Below are 10,089 nucleotides of genomic sequence, written 5' to 3'. Positions count from 1 at the left end.
TTTCAAGAAAATAATGTAATATTCTATATGGAAATTTCAAAAATACCGATGACAATATATCCTTCGGAAGTTCTGATTTGCGTTGCAAAAATGTCCATATCTCATGGGAAAGTTTAAGCAAGTCAAGAAATAATATACGTTACTTAATGTCCTATTTTAACGAAAACATCACGCTGACTTCTCTAGTTTCATTACTTAAGTTAAACTTAAATCTTTTTGTAAAGTTTATTATGTGTGTTTAAGAAAAATAAAAACCAGAATATACTAACTTTTTTAAATGAAGTCTTCATGCGACAGTAAAGAGTTAAGATGAAACCTATAGCGAACAAAATATTTGCTTTGCAGATTATGCAAGACCGATCTACAAAGCTAGACAAAACAAACTGACCCGGAGTATCTTTCAATATCTGTTGAATTCTAAAATTAGGCCTTTACTTAAAACTGAGTTTACTTGAGGTTTTGTAGGCAATCATAATTGCCTACAAATAGTTATAAATAAAAAATTAAAAGTTATCTAAGCAAAAACTATTAAGATTTATATAGTTTTGTATTTTTTTTCTTCGGGTTTCTTATGGAATATCTTTCTCGGATAGAACATTTTCAATTTCTTAGGTCGGCTTTCCGGTTTTAGTAAAGCTCTAGATTTTAGAACTCTACAGTATTGAAAATAAGACGAGTAATTTTATTTGAGCTAGTTATGTCGATATATTTTAGTTTAATCTGCAAAGCAATGGTTTTGTTTGTTTTGATTTTCAACTGTTATCTTTATTTTCGTTTTTTTTTTTTTTTTTTTTCTTAATTAGTGCACACTTATTGACATTATAAACGGATTAACATAACCAAGTTATCAAAACTGAAGTTGTATCAACCAAGAGCGGAAGAATAGTTCAATCCCCCCAACAATGTGGGTGAAGGGGTGGACCTGTTGGAATGAATAAGATTTTAACGATCTGAAATTCAAATGCTTTTCACCAACAGAGGCGGGATGTAAAGAGTAGTAGAGAGTGCAAGCAGTTGAGGTGCTCGGAGCCACTTGTTGAGTGTTGGTGCTCGGAGCCACTGTGAAGACATGATATATAAACAAAAATTTGTACCCAGACCACCATGAATACTGCTTAGGTGGGGTGGGGTCTATAATGAAACTCAAAGCCAAGAAGTAACACAACTACGAATAGGGCTTGAACATACTATGCTTCTACAGTTTAAAGTGAGGGTACTTTTTGAAATTCTGCTACTTCTGCTGGAACTCATTGCTCCACGAAACCGCCAAAGATCTATGCAGCTTCGAATGCTCTTTTTCCACCTTAAAATGGTTAAGACTTCCCTCTCTATTTCCTCGCATAGATTTTTAGTAAAATTCTAATAATGTCTTACGACCCCCTCGCACTCTATTTGACCGCGTTGATTGTTTCGCTTGGGTCCAGATTAGTTGTCAAAAAGTAAAATTTCTCGTAACATTAATTCTTCATTGGCAAAACTTAAATAACTATACTATCTCAACTTTTTTCTTTCTTTTTATTGTACCCCTAGAAAGTCTCAAAAGGATCTATTAATATCAGGTGTAAAATAAGACTTATTAGCAAAAAAATTGGTACGAAGTTTTCACATCCTGTACCAATTTTTTTTTTTTTTGCTTTATTTTCTTCACAGTTGCGGTCTCAAAATTGCTGCAAAGACCATGCGCTACTCTCGAGAGGAAATTAAGTAATATAAAGTATTCATTGAAAACAATGGATAACCCTAAGCATATCAAGGTTTAACTACAAATATTTCTCATGTATATTCAGTTTGTATAAAAAGCTTGAAAAATGAATAAAAAAGAAAAAGAAAGACCATAAATCATTTTATTTGAATACTAACCACAGAAGGAGCTAACTGAAAAATTGCTTCCCTTCGAAGCCAAATGTCAAGTTTGTTTTTTTCAAGGATATCTTCTTGTAAAAATAGTTATTTCGACGAAGGGTACTGCAAAACAATTGATTAGAACAGAAAATGCTATTCAAAAGCAAATATGTACAAGCTTGACTGACAGCACACATGTCTAGTGGCATACTTTAGTACTGCAAATAAAACACATCCCAAAAAAGCCGCTTTAAACTAACTCGTCTTACGCGAGAACGCAACAACTCTCTAATAGAATGGACTTTCTGACAATTTTGAAGTGCAAGTTCAGCTCAAAAACCACCTCCTTACTTATGTGTCCCTTACTCTTGTTTTGTAATATATACATTTTTTAAACTAAAACCAAAATTTAATGGCGAAAATAGCGTTAAAATTTTGGGGACCATCTGACTGAAAGCAAATACATTTTTTTTCAATTGAGAAAAAAAATGAATTCAAATTATTTCCCATAATTTATTTTGTTTTTAATGGATACACTATTTTTTGTCAATTTATAAAAAAGCTTTATATAAGTATATGGATGAAAGGAAACTCCTCCTACGTCCAATTAGATCACAATCCCAAATTTTCAATCATAACCAATGAAAGAGCTAATTGACAATTATTTCCTATCAAGGTGACAAAATTTACGGTATTTCAGTGAAAGCGTGTCGCAGTGCTCGCTGTTCCCATTGCTCTTGTGTTGGAGCAATTGATGTTAAGCAACTTGGTGAAAATTCACACTTAAGCGTAAGAGTGGGATTGAGGGGACGGGGTGTGCAATTCTCATTTACAGAAAAATTTAAATTTGTTTCAATTTTCCATGCCATTCTTAAATCTAATTTAAATTATTTTTGTATTTCTGTTCACCCTTAAATTCCAAGTTTGGGTTGTCTTATATCTGGCATTTCTAAATATGATATTATCGAGGAGCTTCCAATTGGACAAAAGATATTCAAAAGGACAAAAGTAGAAGGTCGTCTTCTCTGAAGATGACGAAAGTCATGCGTAGAGCGAAAGACCCTAACTCATCTACCGCTCGAGTCATAGTAAGTGGCGAAGAACTTGAATCGGTGACCTCATTTGTATATCTAGGAAGCCTTCTATAATCGAACAATAGTTGCTGAGACGACATAAAAAGAAGACTTCCATTAGGAAGTGCAAACTTCAAGAGGTTGCTCCCCTTCTTCATAAACAAACATCTATTATTACAACTAAAACTACGACTTGTCAATTTCTGAATCATTTCTCTTGTCCTATGCACTTACAAAATACGAACCCTGAAACTGGAGGACGAGCGAGAAATTTCAGCATTAGAAACAAAATGTATTCGCCGTATACCCGGTTTAACATACCTCTATAGACCAAGAACTTTGGGAAAAGTTGAAGTGAAAAGTAATAATACCCTGGAAAGTGAGCCTACAACAGCTTAGAAACCTGGGCCACGTTCACCGATTAAAAAAGATGCGACTGCCAAAAGTTATTTTAAAAGGTAGAGTACACACTAGTTGCCGCCCCGGCAGACCAAGGAAGAGAGAGCGAGACAACTTTGGAGGTAAAGGATACGACGTTAGACTTTACAGTTCCAACTGGCGGTGGTGACCTCCGTTTCTTGGCCCTTCAGCCAGGAAGTGTAATGGGGGATTGAGGGCCAACCATCCTCTGCTTCCACACACCCTTCCTGTTTACCTTTCCCAGATTTCTCCAGGTACCCATTTAGATCTAGGTCGACTCTGGCTAAGCTTAGAGAGTGACACCACTGACCCCCGTCCCAAACTAATTAATTAGGTATACCGGGATTCGAACCTGCGTCCTCTCAGACTAAGGATTCTGAATCAAGCGCACCAATCCACTAGGCCAGAGACAACTTTGGAAACAAAATTCGGTAACTTTTAAATAAAACATATGACCGAACATCATTTACAAAGTTGATGCGTCAACGTACGAATAATATGGCCCCACCTCGACCAACGAGGACGGTCCGGATATAAGTAGGTAAAGTGATATAACTGAAATTTGGAAAACTTAATTTAAACTGAAATAAAGTTCAAAAACCTAATTTATAGGGAAATATTCTGCAGAAATCTAGTCAGAATAAAATCATTTATTGTTTTATTGTACAGAGGCATGCAATTGCAAACTACATCGTACTATTACTGCTAAGAAATAGCATTAAAAAATTGCCAGCCTAATAGTTACTGAAATATTTATCATTGAAATTAACAGTACTCAATAATGACAAGCAAAAATTGATAGAATTATTCCAATACCGGCTTTAAATTTTCTAAACAGTTCTTCCACTCTTGCCCACTTAAGGTTCTTTAGCACTATAAGCTCCATAGCGTAACCTACTTAAGCTCCATACAGGGCGGATCCAGGAATTTTCTTAGTGGGGGGCGTATAATAGGTTGCTCCGATAAACTTGTGGATAAACAAATACGAGCAATTTCAAGGGAACCTCGATAATTATGTGTCGTAAGTAGGTAGTATGGTCATAAGTTTAATCTAAAATCTCGTCTGGTTTAAAGTTCTAATACATCTGTTAAAGTTAAAATGATGTAAAAATATTGATACAAAAATATTAAGTCTTAAAAACCATCCGACATAAGAAAAATTAAAGCTGTTCATTATCTGTAAAATAAAATATGATATTTAATATTTTCTGCATAATTTCTCGCCTTTGTATTTCTGACTACTATAGCGAGTGAGCTAGTTATGATATTAATGCGGAGTAGGAAACAAAAATTAAGATGCAGCTTGTATATTTGTAAAAGATATATTAAACAGTAAGTACTAGTTCGTTTAGGGTTTTAGCAAAAAAAAATTGAACAAAGAGATACAAATACATAAAATTTATTATAAACGAGGGTTTTAACTATAGGCAATAAAGCATTAACTAAAAACCCTCACTATTTTCTAAAATAGAGATTTAATAAACAGTGTCAACTTGGACTAAATCTCAAAAATTTACTCACTTTTAAAAATTTAATCACTTTTCATAGCAACGAAGCGTATCTTTCCACTTTTAAATGCTTGATATATTTTGCTTAAATCATAGAAATCGCAATTTTATAAGAAAAATTCTATTGCTTTATTTCCACTCCTGCCATATCTATTTAATACATGTATTTGTTAGCTATAGATTAGTGATTCAAATTCTCAGGGTTTCAAGCTATGGTAGATTTCTAATTAATTTTGTTTAATCTTGAGATTTATTATATTCAATTAAAACGTTTAAATCTTGATATGTCTGTTGAGCACAAAAACATAAATTTAAAATTCTTTTAAAATTCGGTGTTAAGAATTTTCTCTAGAAAGAAATTCTTTCATTAGAAATTCTTTTAGCGTTTAGCATTAAGTAAGAGAATTGTCCTTTAGAAATTTTGAATTACTAAAAACTATTCGTGAAAACATGATTAGATGGCATGTATCAAAATAAGTATGAACACCCTGAGCTGTATATATAGCAGTTTATACAATTTTATGGACAAATTTATGCAACTTCTATACAAAAACACAGCTATATTTTGTAACTGGTTGGTATTGAAAAGGTGAGAAATTCTGAAATAATATTCTTGTTGCATTCCGTTTCCATAGTTAACTCAAGTGGTGTGAATATCCACTTTTTTTCATCATTTCGTTTGTGAATGTCAAAACAAATTGCTATTCTGCTGATTCAACCTGAGAATTCAAAGAACCATCTATACCGGCTAGATAAAAACAATAAAAGTAATTATTTTCCTTCTTTTATAAACAATTTTTCCAAAATCTAGTTATCTTAAAAGATTACCCCGACCTTTGAAAGAGTATGTCGACTCACAAACTTAGTTTTAAGTGTATGCATTCACGAACCTTTGTTAAAGTTCAAATATTTCTCAAGACTTTGGCCTTTATTTTAGTGTTTTAGGATGAACAGAGGTGGTGATATTTCATATAACGCAAAGCTTTAACTAGATTGAAATAGACAGTAAAGTGGTAACCATTTGCTCACCAAAATCTAAAACGTAAACCAATAATATCTCTGCACTTCTAATAGTGCTCTTCACTTGCTTATCTTTAGTTATCTTTTGCGCATAATCTGGTCCCGGAAACTTTTAATATGTTTTACCGTTTCAGAAGTTTTGTTCATGAGCATGATACAAGAAGAAGTGATAACTGGGTTGTGGTTATTGAAAGTAGTGTGAGATCTGGTTTTACTTTGAAGAATCTTGGCCCCTCCGTAACAAATTAACTTCCAGTGAGCACTAAGGCAGCTGAGTTATTTCTTAGGGAATTAGTTTTTCATTTTTTTTCTTTTTTGGGGGTGGGAGGGGGGTGTTAGTGGGTTAAATATCTAGAGGAAGGAGCTCGTTCAAGAGGTTGGGGTGGATGGAGTTGTATTTTGATGGTGGTTTTTACCCTGTGGGAGTTTGAGAGAAGGTGGTTGCTTTTTTTGTTCTTTTTTTGTTCTTACAATTTTAATAGTCCAGTTCTAGAAATATTTATATAGTTTTTAAAATTATTATTATAATTAATTTAGGATGCCTTTTGGAATGTGTATATAGTTAATCGTTAAGCGTTAGCAAAATTTAAATTTTCCCTGGCATAATAATTTATATCTGTAATGGTTTATATTTTTGTAATAGTTTATATTTAGTTTTAAATAGTCTATATTTAAAAGTCAGAGTCATACCTTTAATTTCTATTTATATAAATTCCCTAAAAAACAATAATGTTCTTAAAACCACTGCGCTTCGCAAAAAAAAAGCAAACCCAAATTTTATGACAGCCAAAAAAAAGTAAAGATATCAATTTCTTCGCCTCTGTGCCATAGAAAGACTCAAAAACAAATTTTTGACCGTAAAAGAAGTTTAAATATTAAATTTTGTCGTCCTCGTTTTGACAGAACATTCCTGAAATATCATTTCAATATCCAAAAAAAGTTAAGATTTTAAATTTCCCCTCCTTGTTGTTACGAAATAAAAGTTTTTGCCTCACAGTTCAGTTTCGTGGTAATACGGACAGATTCCATTGATAAAGCTACATTTAATTTAATATTTTTATGCAGGATGCGTCATAAATAAAATCCGACAGAGACTACACAAAGTAACTAAAACTTTGTTTCAAACTTGTTTGCAAAAAGAAACAGTCTTAACAATTAAAAACTTATAAATAACTCAACTGTTAAATAACAATTACAAAAAAATAACTTCCACCCCCCCCCCCACCAAGACGAACAAGGAGTCCCAACCCCAAATCCATCATTCCGATAGGTGGGGCACGCGCCTCTCGCGCCCCCACCTGGATCCGCCACTGGCTATATAGCGTAAGCCAATTACAAAGTTGAAAACATTCCAACTTAAAATGCGTAGCGTGACCAACTTAGATTAAAAGATGTTTGAGCTAGCCATTGACAAATTAGACTATTGGATAATGGACTTTGTTTAGGCATGTCTTTTTTGTACAATCCAAGAGACAAAATTATATTAGTTTTCATTAGTTTCCTTAGTACCTTCCATATCTTCAAATCTAAATATTGACTATCCTAAAAATCATTTATTCATCTTAATTTTTGCTTAAGCTCCTTAGTTTACTTAAGCTCCGAAGCGTAAGCCACCTAGCGTAGGCAACTCAGAGGTAATGTGAAACGGGGTAAAGCTTAATAAAATAAGACGAATCTTATACAAACAAGACTGCTTATACATCTAATGAATTCGTCAAAGATAAAAACCTGACAAAAATTATTTGCCTTTAAGCCTTACTATAATGTATAATAATTGATTTTGGACTTTATTTCCTTCTTCACAAAAAAGGCCTGTGACATAAATGATAAGCGGCACTGCTTACCATTAGCTAATAACGCTACCTATCCCATATTCTCCGCTATTTATACTTCTAAACACTGAAATATCGTTTTTGCCTCTTCGAATAGAAAAAAATTAACAAAATAACATTAGCTCCTACGTTTTTTGGGCCATTGGTAGGTATTAAATTTCACTAGCATTAAAATTCTTTCATTTTATATGTAGAATAAGATTGCTTATTAGGCTAGCTAATGTTTGTAAAATTGGTACTTTTTGTATCCTTGAAGGTACAAAAAGTACTTTTTGCTATCCTTGAAAGTGGCTAGGCTAGGAAAATAAAAATTTCATTAATGAATCAAGGGCCAAAAATAGCCTATACTCTGGTAAGATATTGCCAGTCTACTGTGTTAATCCTCTTCTGATGTCTAAGTCATTGAAACTCGCCTAATTCACAGGTTTATTGGACAGATTCTGCTGTAGGGGCCCACCACGGTTAGCCTATTGGAATTTTGACAGAACAACATTTTCCATTAACTTTCAGTTTTCTGTTTCTAATTCTGTGGTTTTAGTTTTGAAAACACAATTTCTGTTATTTGAGTTGAATTTTAAGTCATATCAATAGGGTTTTTTCTGAATTCAGAAAATGTTTTTGCAGATCTTGGAATTAGGATCAAATTTGGGTTGAGCAAAGCTTTATCCTAAAAGTTTATTTCCAATGCAAATGCATGTTGAATATGGATTCAGGGTGCAATTCTGACTAAAAAGGTAAATTTATTTCTTAGCTACCTGAATAGACTGTTGATATAAACCTTATTTTGGAAATAGCCTACATAAAGAACAAGAGACACCATCCTTTGACAAATGGAAAAAAATAGCATATAAGCTTATATAAAAGGGGTAAAATTCTAGTTAATTGACTTCTTACTATCTCAGAAAGGGTTTAGGTTAGGAAAATGAAACTTTCAGGGATGAATCTACAGACTAAAATATGTCCTAGGAGGGTATTTTGAAGTAAATACCTCCACTCCTTCTCCCTCTAGAGGGCCCTGACCTTTGATGACCTTTAAAAAAATGCATGTTATAAAAGTAAAACCTTGCAAAATAGATCTTCTGCTTAATTGAAGTACAACAAAATTGTTTTCAGCTTCATATCTTTGCTCAATTCCATTTTATAAGGTTTTAAAGATACACAAATACATTTCCTAAATTTTGAAAAAAACATTGATATGGCTCAAAATTCTACTCAAAAAACAGGAATTGCGTTTTCAGAACTAAAGGCAGAGAAAAAGCAACTAGTAACTGAAAATTCAGGTAAAATATTGTTTTGTCAAAATTTCAATAGGTGTACCTGTTGTAGGCAAATTTCAGGTCCCTCTAGAGGGAGAAGGAGTAGAGGTGGGTACTTTAAAATACCTTCCTAGGACATACTTTAGCCTGTAGACCCATCCTTAAAAGTTTCATTTTCCTAACCTAAACCCTTTCTGAGATAGCAAGAAGTCAATTAACTAGAATTTTATCTAAAAGGGTACTATCCAATTTCCCTATAAAGACAAACATTTTTGCCATCTAGTTTTATAATTTGGTCAATCCTACAATAATAATCAAATTTGTAAACTAGTTGACAAGAAAATTTGCCCTAGAAAACTATTCCTTTTCCAACTAGTTGACAAGTAATTTCTCCCCAGCAACACTTTCTTTCCAACTAGCTGGAAACCAACATTGACCCAGAAACACTTCTGTTAACCATCTAGTTTGCAAGTAACTTTTACCCAGAAAAATTTCATTAACCAACTAGCTGATGAGAAACTTTGCCCCAGAAAAACAACTATCCAGTCATAAATTTCTATTGGGCATAGTCTATTTTCTATGTTGGTAAGTTTATCCTTTGTGGCACAAGGGCCAGACTGGCAGATAGGAGCATTTGACCTTTTTGCTGCTTTTAAGTTTGAAATATACAATTTTAAAAGAAAGGCTATCCTTAGCTACTTCTGTTGGAAGTTCCTTTAGTCAGAAATTTCTGAATTTGTGGATTAAATTTGCAACACTTACTTTTCATGGTGTAAAAACACTTCATTTATATAAATATAAACCAAAAACAGATTGTCACTGGATTGCACATGTTTTCTAGGCTTCTTCTGAGAACCTTCTAATGAATGGTGAAACTTGGAGGAATTCTTCTTAGGGTTTTTGATGTCACTAACCCTGTGATAATTACACATGGAATTCTAGTCCAAACTGATAATGCTACAAAGAATGCTAGGTGGATACAAAGTTAATGGTGCATCCTGAACTTTGGGCACACACTGCATCTAGGCTGTGCAGTAGTTAGTCAGTTCTCATCTTCTTCAGGAGAAACACAAACTAGCTTAACTTGTTATAATTCTTAGCCCAACTAAAATCCTAACTAAACCTCAGGCAATTTCTG

General features: G+C 33.3%; 1 protein-coding gene across 3 annotated transcripts in view; it reads left to right on the top strand.

The window, feature by feature from the left end:
• The first annotated feature begins 7,721 nt into the window (after positions 1-7,721).
• LOC136033127 (uncharacterized protein KIAA2013 homolog) overlaps positions 7,722-10,089 on the top strand; it is a 69,043-nt gene continuing 66,675 nt past the window's right edge. Inside the window, exon 1 of one of the 3 annotated variants that reach the window (XM_065713760.1) lies at positions 7,722-7,840. The gene's annotated coding sequence lies outside the window, so the exon portion shown is untranslated. Of the gene's footprint in view, positions 7,845-7,959; positions 8,048-10,089 lie in introns of those variants that run through there. The other 2 variants (XM_065713762.1, XM_065713761.1) reach the window with 2 other exon arrangements.

The sequence above is a fragment of the Artemia franciscana genome, chromosome 11, assembly GCF_032884065.1.
Source record: "Artemia franciscana chromosome 11, ASM3288406v1, whole genome shotgun sequence".
In the NCBI taxonomy this organism is placed as follows: Eukaryota; Metazoa; Arthropoda; class Branchiopoda; order Anostraca; family Artemiidae; genus Artemia; species Artemia franciscana.
The sequence above is the reverse complement of the archived record's forward strand: the minus strand, read 5'-3'. Positions and strand labels throughout refer to the sequence as shown.